The sequence below is a fragment of the Stegodyphus dumicola genome, chromosome 12 (assembly GCF_044657685.1).
Source record: "Stegodyphus dumicola isolate Sdum_Otavi_A_Nest chromosome 12, ASM4465768v1".
NCBI classification, from domain to species: Eukaryota; Metazoa; Arthropoda; class Arachnida; order Araneae; family Eresidae; genus Stegodyphus; species Stegodyphus dumicola.
In genome coordinates, this window is record NC_140779.1 from 60,339,011 (window position 1) to 60,351,032 (window position 12,022).

Consider the following 12,022-nt stretch of genomic DNA (forward strand, 5'->3'; position numbering starts at 1 on the left):
TAGAAAATAATTCTGTAAACATATTTATAGCAAATGAAAGAAATAAGCAAAATACTAAAGAAAAGGAAAATGAGTAACAGTTTCTAGAAAATAATCATGCTAAATGTAAAAGTTCTCTACTTTTTCTGTAATAACATCACTTTTATAAAATTTCCAGCAAGTTCATCAAGAGCTGAGTCTTCTTCAGGAGTCATTATATCACTCACATTATAGACTTCGGTAACAGTGATTGTATTGCGATTTTGAGGAGGGATATAGTCAATTGATTGTGAGGTATTATGTGACTCTGATATATTTAACAAAATATACCCTAATGACATCATTAGTGTCTCGATGAAATCTGACGTTTTGACTTTAAAGCTGTGATGTTGATTTAATGCATGCTTTTGAGTTTTGCTCCAAAAACTAGCCGTTACATTGCTTACTGCTTCACTATAACTGTGAGCTTTTGTAATTTCATCTGCAAGACAAGTATTTAATTCAGGGTACATATCAATCAGGAGAGTTTCATACAATTTCATTTGGCCAGTTGGTAAAAGTATAGTTTAGGTACCCTTCGCAAAACTTGGCGGTACATGCATACCGATTTTGTGCAATTCTGTGACTTGTTATTTTGGCTTGCGAAGTGGCGATTTTTGGAAAGCCTAAATAACAAGACAAACAATTGCACAAACTTGGTATCCATGTACACGTCAACTTATTTTCACTTCTTTAAAAAAAAAAAATCCCCGAATTGCACCAAAATGGCATTGCGCACTCCTTTGACTTTATCCATGTACACGTCGACATATTTTCACCTAAAAAGTCAAAGGAGCACCAAATTCTACAATAAAGGCAAACAAATAATACATAATCTCAATAAAATGCATTTTAACCCAAACAATAAAATAACATAAAAAAGGAAAAACATGGGTTGATCTTTACATTATGGTAACTTGGCATTTTTTTGGCGAAAATTTGGCGACCAACTCTCCTACAGCAGCCCTCTATTTTTTTTCCCCGCCGCCATTTTGTCTTCACGAAGTAAAGACATGTTTCTTTTCTTTTTATCTACTGAACACTTCTTCCAACAATCTACTAGCCGAATTACACTTATGCTAGAAATTTTATCTAACAAAACTGCTTAATCATGACAAATATTCACTGCAAAATTGGGGAAAAGTGCACAATACCATACTCCTTACGCGTTTTTCAAAATAACACATACATATAAACCATGTACACGCCGACTTATTTTTACTTAAAAAAACATCCCAGAATTGCACAAAAATGGCATTGCGCACACTCTTCACTATATCCATGTACACTGCTTTTTTCTCATAAATTAGAAAAATTTCACGAAAATACATGACAATTTTCTCAATCTCTAAACCCGGTAAAAAGAACATAAATGAAATTACCTGATAGCGAAAAAGTATTTACCCTTTCCAAATATGAACATTTCCACATATAAAATAAATAAAATATCCAAAAACTTTTACCTCTAAATCATCTATTACATTATACATGTCACCAACGAATTCACACCGCAAGCATTACAAATACTTAGTATCAAATATTTAAATTATTTCCATGCACGTTTACTTCAACTAAAACGTATACCAAATTCCTACAAACATAAAATTCACAAAATAACTATCATTTAATTAAAATATCACTAAACCATGTACACGTCGACTTATTTTTACTTAAAAAAACATCCCAGAATTGCACAAAAATGGCATTGCGCACACTCTTCACTATATCCATGTACACTGCTTTTTTCTCATAAATTAGAAAAATTTCACGAAAATACATGACAATTTTCTCAATCTTTAAACCCGGTAAAAAGAACATATATGAAATTACCTGATCGCGAAAAAGTATTTACCCTTTCCAAATATGAACATTTTCACATATAAAATAAATAAAATATCCAAAAACTTTTACCTCTAAATCATCTATTATATTATAAACGTCACCAACGAATTCATACCGCAACCATTACAAATACTTAGTGTCAGATATTTAAATTATTTCCATGCACGTTTACTTCAACTAAAATGTATACCAAATTCCTACAAACATAAAATTCACAAAATAACTATCATTTAATTAAAATATAATTAAATTCAAAAACACTACTTAAAATATAAATGAGCACATACATTAAATTAATAAAAATTACCTTACAATCCTAATTACTTTAAACTAAATCATTGCTAATAACAATTTTCCCAATAATACCAAATTCCTTTACTTCCACCTTACATTTAGAACAATGCATAAAAATAATATCCTCAAATAATTAAAAATACTAACTTACCTAATCTTCTTCAGAATCTTGATTACATGTCCGATAAACTTTTCTTCTGTTTCAGGATCTTTAAAATCATACTATTTCACAGCAAGGTACCAGGTAAAAGAAATAACTTAATAAAGCATCTTTATTTCTATCTCGTACAACCTTAAAAAAACATTTATTACTACCCTTTTCAATACCACTAAATACCCATTTTGAATTCACTTTAGTTAGGGCCATGGGATCCAAAAATTCACGAACACTGTTTCACACCACACAGAATAAAGCCAAATACAAAATTTCCAGACTTTTTCCCGATTTCCCCCCTTTTCCGATTAAAGAACTGTAATTTGTTCATTAATATCACATGACATATCCCATGATCTCTCATTTCCCTCACACAAAATAATGCGTAATTGGAACTGAGTACTGCTCACATTATTACCAAAGTCCCAGGTAGTAACCTTTATCGCCTCCAAAATGTCGCCAAACTACCAGTTACCATATTGTAAAGATCAACCAAAACATGTTATGCATTTAAGCACTACCAAAAGCAAATATTCACTTACCATGATTTTCGAATTCGCTTCGTACACCCAGAGCCACGTAAAAATCAAAATGTCATTCATACTCAAATGACTTTACCAGGTACTCTTTCTGATTGAATGCTTTACATAGTGACCATCTGAACCTTCCTACAAACCCATTCAAATCAATCTAAACTGTTTTTACGTTCGACTAGACCAGCGGTCGGCATCTTGCGGCTCGTGAGCCACATGTGGCTCTTTGGATGTGAAGCTGCGGCTCTTTAGTTCCATACGCAACAATTATTTATTTTATCAAAAAAAAAAAAAAAAAAAAAAAAAGGAAAACTGAAGAAGAGCATCGAGAATTCAATCGGAATTGGACGCAGTCGTTCGCTTTCATTTGAATTTCACTTTTGAATATCCTAAAAGTTTCTTGTATTCAACATTTGCGTCTTCACAAATTTTTTGTAAAGCAGTCAAACAAACCGTAAAACGACTAAAATACAAATAAATTGTCATTAATATTACTTCTACATCAATTGGCATGGCAGATGAGGCTTTATTTATTGCATTTGACAAAATATGTGCATTACTACCTATGCCTATTACTTTCTGTTGAAGTAAATCTTGTAATTTTACATAGACATTATTTACTCCTTTGCATCTTCACTCACCAAAATTTCTGTTTGTATTATCTGCTGTTAGTGCAACAACTTTTTATATTTCAAATTGTTTATATTTATTACTCTGTATAGTAGTTCGCCAAAATTTCAGCAGTTTCCTCAATGGACTCTTTGTTATAATATCTTACTAGTATTGGATACAATTTTGTTTCATTATGATTTGATGCATCAGATAAAACTGTTACAGATGCTGCATTTTTCAAATCTTCTGCAAGTATATTATCACAGTAATTTTTGAATACTGATTTAATAATGGCCTCACATTTTGTTCTGGCACATGAAAATTTAGGATTGTGAAACTTTTTCAATAATTTTGTTGTACAATTCATACTAAAACTTTGATTATGAATTACTGTATGAAATGAAAATGTTCCCTCCATTACAGCTAACTCTTTTTCCTCTTCAGAGTAATTAGAAATTTAAAAAAAAAATTGGATAAAAGTATAGTTTAGGGTACCCTTGGCAAAACTTGGCGGTACATGGATACTGATTTTCTGCAATTCTTTGACTCGTTATTTTGGCTTGCAAAGTGGCGATTTTTTTTTTTGCGCCAAAAACGCCGCTACACAAAGCCAAAATAACAAGATGAACAATTGCACAAACTCGGTATCCATGTACGCATCGACTTATTTTCACTTTAAAAGAAATCTGCAAATTGCACAAAAATGCCATTGTGCACTCTTTTAACTTTATCCATGTATACGTCAACCTATTTTCACTTAAAAAAAAAATCCCAGGATTGCAAAAACTTGCATTGTGCACTCCCTTTACTTTGTCCATGTACACATCAATATATTTTCACTTAAAAAGTTAAAAGAGCACCAAATTCTACAGTATAGGCAAACAAAAATTACATAATCTCAATAAAATACATTTTAAACCAAACATTAAAATAACATAAAAAAGGAAAAATATGTTATACATTTAAGCACTACCAAAAGCAAATATTCACTTACCATGATTTTCAAGTTCGCTTCGTACACCCAGAGCCACATAAAAATTGAAATATCAATCATACTCAAATGACTTTTTTCAAATTCCGGTACTCTTTCTGATCGAATGTTTCACATAGTGACCATCTGAACCTTTCTTCCTACAAACCCATTCAACTCCATCTAAATGGTTTTTATGTTCGACTGGACGCATATCCTTCCTACATACAGGACACTTTTAATGGCTACTAAGTAAACCTTCATTTACACACCAGTCAATTAAAGCTCTTTTCCCCTTTCGCTCCAAATTGTACAGAAACTTGAAATTAATCTTACTACATTCGACCATTTTACCGTCTAAAGAATCAGACCAACACACACCACAAAAACGCTTACAAAACATCCCATGATTCAAATTTTCCCAGAATCATGCACCCGACTACGTCACAATAGGGTTTCCATAACATTCAACTGCTCAGGCTACCATAAATGAAACAAGAACTTGGCGATAAATCAAACAACAACTTCGCCATGATACAAGGGGTACCTTAAAGTCTACTCTACCCAGCCAGTTCTTTTATTTCGTACACTTACGAAATAACGATTATTAAGAGAGTCTTCCATACGTTCCTTCATCGATGAAAGTAGCTAACCCAGCTATGGAACAGTTTTTTAGCATCACGATTAAAATTAGTTGCATCACCAGCACTATAAGATTGAAATGTAACACTTCCAGAGTCCAGATTCAAGTGTTGTTGAAAAACACATACATATGATGGACACTTTTTCTTACTTAACTTCTTTGAAACTTTTAATTCACATTCGCTGTTTTCACCTTCCATATCATTTGTAGATATTTTGGATGACATAATCAGCAATAACTTGATAGTCGAAATAGAAGTATGTAACTGAAGTAAATAAAATGTTTATAAAAAGCAACATGCTCAATTTTTAAATGAAAATAGGTATAATTTATCCTTGCTGAATCATTGTTTCAAGGAAAAAGTATCAATGCATTTTAAAACTGCTCTTGTGTTCTATTCTATGAGCACAGTACATTGAGTTCAATACCAAAATATATTTAACATATTTTTTTCAATTGTCTTGCAAAATTTTAAATATACGAGGGTTGGAACTTTAATAGTGGCAACTATTTATTTACAAGGAATACAAAAGTGATTCATGTCACCATGTTTTACAGTCCTTTAATATAGTCGCCAGCATTGTGTACAACCCATTTTCAACGATGTGGAAGTCGCAGAGTACCTGTAGCAGCGCCTGTTTTGTTGATAGTTTGAATGAACCAGTCTACTGCCGCAAGAATCTCAGGAACAGTTTGGAAGTGAGTGCCAAGAAGTGGTTCCTTCATCTTAGGAATTAAGTCATAGTCACAAGGGCTTAGGTCTGGGGAGTATGGTGGATAGTAAAGCACTTCCCTGCCCCATCGCTTGAACAAATCAGTCACAGCTTGCGCTGCATGCAGCCGAGCATTGTCATGCAAAATGAGAGGAGCGTTCTGCAGAAAGAGTCACCGTTTTTTTCTCAAAGCTGGTCGGAGATTGTACTCCAAAAATGAGCAGTAATACTATGCAGTGACGGTCTGCTGTGGGGGAACGGTATGCATTAGAATGACACCATCACAGTCGTACACGAGAATCACCATAACTTTCACATTGCTGGGGTTCTGACGAAATTTCGGTCGTCATGGTGACCCGTGATGACGCCATTCGTTTGATGGTCGTTTCAGTTCTGGCTGGTACGATCGGGCCCAAGTCTCATCCAGCATAATGATACAATGTAAAAAAGCATCTCCTTCGCGCTCATAGCGCTCCAGGTGGTGTAATGGCAAACCGCACATTGAGTTGATCAATGTTAATGAATTTTGCTTACTGCGCATGCTCAGTGTCGTACCGTTGGCGTGGGAGAAAATACTGGTGACTAAACATAAGCAACCCTATACAAGCCTGTTCATGTAGGTTTTATCGACTGTTTACAATTGCAGTACTACGGAAATTTGTTTGCGCTTAGTTGTTGCTTCTTTTTCATTTCACTGCGGTTTATTTTGCTCATAACCATGATAATAATTTCTTTGACTAAACTTCAGTAATTTAAACTGGATTTATTCTTTAATTTTTTAAAGTGGAACAAATGGAATGTATAGTAAATAATCAGTTGCTTTTTTTCCTCAGAAATATAATCAATATACATTCAGCTAAATATATCTTGTAATGTTTCCTGTTTTGTAATCCTTCTTAAATGAAAATTTGCATAGTTTACAATCGATATTTACACTCTAATTAATGAAGCAACTTACTGAGTAACAAGTTTTAAAACTTTGAACCGTTTTACGCTCAGATAACAGAATATTAACCATACATCGCATTTATCTTCTTTTAGAATTGTGCCAAAGTCGTAATAGCGCCAAATTCTCGTCTGAGCATGCACAGTACGCAAAATCCGTTTAACATTGATCAACTGAATGTGCAGTTTGCCATTATGCCTCCAGGTGGGTTCGAGCAGCATCATATCGTAGCCATTTCTGCATTTCCATCAATTGATGTGGAACCCATCGTGAAGCAATTTTTCTCATGGACAGGCGTTCCCTCAGAATGTGCAACACAGTCGTATGCGCTAATCCGGTTTGTCTGGCCAGCTGACGAATCGTTTGACGGCGATCACTGTCCCTTAGTGCGGCAACAGCTTACACGTCTGCATTGCTGATAATCGGATGACCTGGCCGCAGCATGTCTGCCACGTTTTGGTGTCCTTCATTGAATGCTTTCACCCATCTTGCTATGGTTCTGTAAGGCAATGCAGATTCCCCGCAAGCCTCTTGAAGCTCTTGATGACACTGTTGTGCTGTACGACATCTGGCACATTCAATTTTTATCCAACATCGTTGTTCTTGTTTTGAAAACATCCTGCAACACTTACTTTAGACCGCGAGCTAATACAAGGATCCGTTCTTCGCATCACTCCGCATGCGCGTGACGTAGGCAGGACGAGTCTTTTTGCTGAGAGGTAAGGTAGATATGTTCACGTGTGGTATACGCGATATTCTTTGGTTTTGTTGCGTAGTGTTTTTTCATCTGTGTTGCCACTATTAAAGTTCCAACCCTCGTATATGACTATATTATATCATATACTGTTCCAAAAATTGTTAAGTTTCGTTGAGTAATGTGAGTCTTCTATGAAAACACAAAAATTTCAAGTTTCTGTGAATGCAAGAAGAGGTCAAGAAGAAGAACAGTTTATTTACGTCTTCTGTCACATGTGCAAGTTTATTATTTTAGTGTCCCTTCTTATTTCATTTTATTATAATTTTTTTAAAATAACCTATCGCAGAACTGTTTTTCAATTTTAAGGAATCTCGGGTGGAGCTGTTTAAATTCATTTATATCTGGGCATGGAAATGATTATGCTGCTTTTCTCATCTCATGATCAAGATTTTAAAATAGGGATCTTTTTTTGTTTTTATATTTGTCAAAAATGAAAAGCCAGCCCATAATTTGCAGTATAATCACCTGACTCTCATCAATAGACCAATAGTGAACAACATTTTTTTTAAATCTATAGATTTTTGCTTGAGACAATGACAAACACAAATCTGTATATAAAAGTTTTGCGGTAAGGAGCATGCAGTTTTTTAATACCTATCATAAAGTGTGTTATTCTTTCTTCATTTAAGAGTGGAACATGTTTAAAATTGAGTTTAACAATATTATTGCTTCGAATACTCAATTAACGGATGCGCAAAAACTGCACTAACTGCATGCCACTCTTAAGGGACAAGCAGAGTTATTACAAACTCGGGAAGGTACTTTTGAATCATTATTTAGGGCTTTAGAAAATCAGTTTGAAAACAAGAGACATCTTGTTAATATTATTCACATTAAAATTCCAGTTAATTAAATCTATCATGGAATTTGAAAAAAATAATTCAGTCATTGAAAGAATTAAAGTGTCTAGTAAATGTTGTGGTTAAAAATATCAGAGCTTCAAATAATTTACATTTCAAATGGAACAAATTCTCTGATGTGTTAATTATTGCTGTCATTTTGGGAAAAATATACAAGGAAAGTCAAAAACAATATAAATTATCTGTAAATGCCTAAGATGTTCCTAATTGTATATAACTTAAAGTAAAACTTTGGAAAGTATCTAAAAACACATGATAAAATCAAAACGAATGAATGAAATGAAAACAGAACGCCTTCTCATTTATCCAAATATTTCGGAAAGAAATTGCGCAATATGTAATTTGCCACGTTCTCTTCTTTTAAGGAAGTAAATTTCTTTATGTGACTTTCACTGAAAGATTTAAACCACATAAATAAAATAACTTATGTCTAAATTGTATGGGAAAAAAAGCATGTTGCCTCATAAGGTAGATCGATTATTTATGTAATATATGTCATTCAAAGCATCATACATTGCTTCATAAGGATGAGTCATCAGTTTTGAATTCTGTTTCAAATAACATCTGCAGATGACAAAGCAAACAGTTGACAGGCACCTAATGGAAAGGCGATGAGCCTATCTAATTGTTTATTAACTATGAAAAAAAAAATGTTATCTTACCACCTGCAATTGCTATGACAAAAGGGACATTAGTCAAAGGAAAGGCTCTCCTTGATGGCTGCTTTGAAATTAACTGTGTGTCAACTAATTTTGCAAAACAATTAGGGTTTCGAAAAACAAAGTCACTCCAATTTCAAGACTAATGGAACTGATATTACCTTAAATTACAAACCGATGACTTAACTATCAGTAAGAAAAAAACTTTCTCTAGGGAACCTTATTTTTTTAATTGTTCCAAAAATCACAGTAATGACTCCCCTTACCACCCCTTACACATGCATAGAAAATATTGACCTCCCTAAGGATATTTCCTTAGCTGATTAGAAATTCAACACACCCAAAGAAATTGATTATTACTATGTTAATTGACAGTTATTAAAATTATTCATTGTTTGTTATTGTTTGTTTCAGTTATTAAAATTAGGTCACGTTTGCAGCGTTCAAGACTTATTTTTCCAATAAAAACTTTTAGATTTGTAGTAGACCTTTGAATGTCAGTATGTGTCATATTCATACCCTAATTGAAAAACTAATTTGTTGGATGAGTCTAGAAATTTAGTAGACTTAATCGAGTTTGGCAGTAAGTTGTTGGGGACTCAAAATTTCAGTGACTGTACTCGGAATTCATGCCAGAATAAAAGAATTTAAAGCATATGGAACTAGTTGAGGGATCTGAAACCATAAATGATTCTTACTACTTGCCCCAATATAGTATCTACAGAACAAACAAAAGTAGTACATATTTTAAGAGTCTTTTTTTTTTTTTTTTTTTTTAAATGCCATGATACCCAGAGGGTTGTTAAACGGTATTTTGTTGAAGAATTCCATAAGAGAAATTTTCTAAAATGGTTAGATTTAGAAAGCACCATTAATCATTCTCAGCAAATGTAAATATATATATATATATATATATATATATATATATATATATTGTTTCATAAGAATAAATTGAATTTAATTAAATAAATTTAAATTAAATAATTCTTTGCACCATTGCTGCAAGGAATGAAATTTAAATTTAAACAAATTTAAATTTAAATTTTAACAAACACGTAAAAAAGTAAAAAAGCAAATTTAAAGCCAAAATTAAAAAGAAAAAAAAAAAAAAAAAGCAAATTTAAAGCCAAAATAATTTTTAAAAAATTTAATAAAATGTGCAAACATATAAAAGATTTAATTCTCGAACTAATCTACAATATCATTTAAATTCAGAAGCACAAGCAAATCAAGTGCAAAACCAATCCATGAAAATAAATTCACTAATTTAGCAAATTAAAATTAATCCAAACAATTTTTTTAAAAATGCATAAGTGAATGACTGTTGAGCAGGCAGGAGACAGACTTATCAAGGGGAAGTTGCCTCCAAACCGAACTCTCCAATCATTCAATTCGTGTTTCATCATTCATGCAGTTTTGACTTTTACCCTTGCCTGCATGAATGACGAAACACGAATTGAATGATTGGAGAGTTCGGTTTGGAGGCAACTTCCCCTTGATAAGTCTGTCTCCTGCCTGCTCAACAGTCATTCACTTATGCATTTAAAAAAAATTGTTTGGATTAATTTTAATTTGCTAAATTAGTGAATTTATTTTCATGGATTGGTTTTGCACTTGATTTGCTTATGCTTCTGAATTTAAATGATATTGTAGATTAGTTCGAGAATTAAATCTTTTATATATTTGCACATTTTTAAAAAATTTTTTAAAAATTATTTTGGCTTTAAATTTGCTTTTTTTTAAAAAAAAGTTTTGGCTTTAAATTTGCTTTTTTACTTTTTTATGTGTTTGTTAAAATTTAAATTTAAATTTGTTTAAATAAATTTGTTTATATCGCCAAATACTAGTTCATCCACTACAAACAGACTTGCTCAAAATTCTATGAAAAAGAGTGCCGATGCACAAGTGCCAACTTATGAGCTCAGTACCATAATATATGGGATATCAAATTCTCTTTATCTAGCAAACTGAGCTCTTAAATAGTTAACTATAGATGAGTGTCAAAACTTACCTTTGCATTGTCCGTCACTTTTACTCACTTCTATGTCAACGACATACTTTCAAGAGAATCGTTACTCGAAAAGTCTAGAATTCTACAATCCCAGTTAATACACTTCTTGAAACTAGATAAAATGGAATTGCACAAATGATGTGTAAATCATCCATATCTGCTTGTGTCTGAAAATAAGGTTACCTCTCATTCAGAATACACTTTTGATGAGAAATATGAATCTTTATCGATAAAAACTCTTGGTGCTAGGGAACGATTGATTTCTTTTTGTTTACAATGACCATTCCCCATTCAAACTGTTATAGTTATATAATATTTAGAATGTTCTCTCACTAATTTTGAAGATGTTTGACCAACTTGGCCCCCACTAAATACTCACAAAGGCCAAGATGTTCATGCAAAAGCTCTGATTCTCTAAACTCAAATGGAAAGACACATTGCCAGATTCTATGGTTAAAAAGTTGATTAATTTCGTATCCATGCTCCCAGCACTAAGTAATCTTTAAGTTTCTAGATTTGTATTCCAGGGAGATCACATAGTGCTCTATGGATTTGCAGATGCATCCTCTTAGGCATATGGAACTGCTCTATGTTCAAGCTTAAACAGTTGCATGGTTCCCAACTGCCCCATGTTTGCGTAGCAAGTCATACCTCTAAAAACCTCATCAATTCTTAAGTTGCAATTGTCAGGTGCCTGCTATTATCCAAATTGATGTAGAAGGTGATATCTTCATTGAATTTTAAAATACAAAATGTAATTTTTTGGATTGATTCCATGATTTCCCATGTCTGGATTAGAATATCACTGTACCAATGGAAATATGCCATCTGATGTCATATCACATGGACTGGATGTCGACATTCTTACATATGGTATCTGATGGGATGGACCAAACCTCCTTCATGAGGACACACAGTATCCAGAACAGCCTCTTGAACCTAGCACTGACAATAACTATGTGAAGAAACTAAAATGTTTATCAGATTCTAATTTTACAGTCTGATGAACA